Source organism: Carlito syrichta, unplaced genomic scaffold (assembly GCF_000164805.1).
Source record: "Carlito syrichta isolate Samal-C Ts95f unplaced genomic scaffold, Tarsius_syrichta-2.0.1 Scaffold312120, whole genome shotgun sequence".
Taxonomy (NCBI): Eukaryota; Metazoa; Chordata; class Mammalia; order Primates; family Tarsiidae; genus Carlito; species Carlito syrichta.
In genome coordinates, this window is record NW_007256216.1 from 232215 (window position 1) to 234919 (window position 2705).

The 2705-nt window shown below is 40.9% G+C and overlaps 1 protein-coding gene across 2 annotated transcripts in view; it reads right to left on the reverse strand.

Moving 5' to 3' along the window:
- MARVELD3 (MARVEL domain containing 3) overlaps nt 1-2705 on the reverse strand; it is a 17131-nt gene that overhangs the window by 7020 nt on the left and 7406 nt on the right. The gene's annotated exons all lie outside the window — the stretch shown is intronic.

A 2705-nucleotide genomic window follows, 5' to 3' on the forward strand; every position in this document is an offset into this window, starting at 1 on the left:
TGGGCTCCGGCAATCCTTCCGCCTCAGCCTTCCAAGTAGCCGGAATTATAGGCATGCGCTACCACGCCCGGCTGATTTTTTGATTTACTGTAGAGATGGGGTCTCACTCCTGAATTTTTAAAAAATTTGTTTTACTGTTCATAGACTTTAACTCAGTAAGTATGTCTTCATAAATTTAATGATGTTTTCTTTAGCCTAAAGAGTGTATCTCTGCTGTGATATTTTCCCCAAGCTGGATTCTTTCAGGGCCATTGGCTTCTTTATCTTGGACAGGGAAAGTTGGCAGCTTTAATTAAAAGCAATTATATTGCAGTGTAACTTACACATGACAGAATGACCCACATTAAGCATATAGCTTGATGAGTTTTGACAAACATACATACCATGTAACCATAATCAAGATATAGAACATTTTCATTAACCCAGAACTTTCCCTTGTAGTGCTTTGTAGTTAATTCCTCACCTTCCTCCTCAGCCAACCACTGATCTGCTTTCTTTCATTAGAAACTACTTTTAGGCCGGGCACGGTGGCTCAAGTCTGTAATCCCAGCACTTTGGGAAGCCAAGACAAGAGGACTGCCTGAGCTCAGGGGTTTGAGAACAGCCTGGACAACTTGTTGAGACCTCGTCACTACAATAAATCAAAAAATTAGCTGGGTGTCGTGGCGTGTGCCTATAGTTCCGCAACTTGGAAGGCTGAGGTAGAAGGATCTCCTGAGCCCAGCAGGTCGAGGCTGTGGTGGCTATGAGTGTGTCACTGCACTCCAGCCTGGGCAACAGAGTGAGACTCCAACTCAAAAAAAAAAAAAAAAAAGAAGAAACTACTTTTGCCTTTTCTAGAATGTCATGTAAATGGAATCATACAATAAGTACTCTTTTATGTCTAGCTTCTTTTGCTCGGCATAATATAAAGCTGGATGCTTCCGAGCTAAAACCTGGACACGCTAGAATGGTGCTGATGAGTCAATTGATTCTGTGGGATCAGTCTGTCAGCATTTCCCTGGTGTTTGAAAACCAGATTTTACGCCTAGTTCCAGTTAGCCTATTTATGAAGCTGTACTACACATTCCGTAACAGAAATGATGCTCTCAAGTATTATCTTTACACTGTAATTTTCCCCAAAATGCAAACAGCATGATGTTTTCTTGAATTATAAAAGTTACACTTACTCATTGTAAATAAGATGTAGAATAAAAGAAATATATATATATAATGTGAAAATTGTCTATAATCCAACCAATAAAAAAGAACCACTGAACATCATATTTTTTTCTAGATTTTTACCATATATTTATAATTTTTGTTGTTTGTTTGCTTTTAGGTAAGAACAGAGTTCTGCTCTATCTACTTTTGTGTAACCTATTCCTTCACTAAGAATATAGTGTGAATATTTTTCTATCTCAGTAAATATAAATCTACTTCATAATTTTAAAGGACATACAGGTTGTCACAATTATTTTCAATCATTCCAACATAAAGGACATTTAAACTTTCCCAATGTTTTGCTATATGGGAGAAATTCTTCTTCTTTTTTTTTTTTTGAGTCAGAGTCTCACTTTGTCACCCAGGCTAGAGGGCAGTGGCACCTCAACCTTCCAAGTAGCTGGAACCATAGGCATGTGCCACCACACCAGGCTAATTTTTTGATTTATTGTAGAGATGAGGTCTCACCATTGTCGCTCAGGCTGGTCTCGAACCCCTGAGCTCAGGCAATCCTCTTGCCTCTGCCTCCCAAAGTGTTGTGAGTACAGACTTGAGCCACTGTGCCCAGCTGGGAGAATTTCTTAATGGAATGTTGGAAGGATTAGAACTCCACTGGGCCCCTTATTCTTCTTTTAGTAGAACCAGAAAAGAATCACTAGGACTTGGGGAGATGATCAGTGTTATTCTTTAAAATAAAGGCCCAGGAGCCAGATGTAGTGGTGAATGCCTGTAATCCCAACTACTTGGGAGACTGAGGCAGGAAGATCTCTTGAACCCAGGAGTTTGAAGCCACAGTGAGCTAGGATTGTACCTATGAATAGCCACTGAACTCCAGCTTTGGTAACACAGTGAGACTCCATCTCTAAAAATAAAATTTAAAAGGCCCAGAGGTTCTCCAGGGCTTCCTTGTACACAGATGAGCCTTCCCACACCTTGATGAGATCTGGTTCTCTGAGTCACTACCTCTCTCTCTCTTCCTCCTAAAAACCTAAAGTTCATTTTGGGTTACTCCTTTCTCTGACTCTGGCCAGCTTATTCAGATCTATTGAGTTAACACTCACAGATAACTGTGGTCAAACGTGGTTTGAGATCTTAACGTAAGTTCAGTTGAGATACGTACTAGATTAGGGTGGTAAACAAGCATAAAAAAGGGAGAATAGAGAATATAAATCAGAAAAAAAACCCACACACAGCTTTCTGCCCTGAACCTTTTCAGTGTGGCCCTGAGTAAATGCCACTAGCAGCGGAGGCTGGGTGTCCTTCCCTGCCTGGCTCAACTGGGCTGTGCTCTCCTCTCCTCCAACCTCAGGCACGAAATCGACCCTCTGAAATACAAACTCAAAACTCAAAACACTCCCAAAGCGAAATCTCAATCAGGGGATGAGTACTAAGGTCTAGAGAGACTATAGCTGTCTTGGAAGAAGAGTAACATTTCTTTCTTTTTTTTTTTTTAAAGTTGGAGTCTCACTCTGTCACCCAGACTGGAGTGCAGTGGCTGCTCC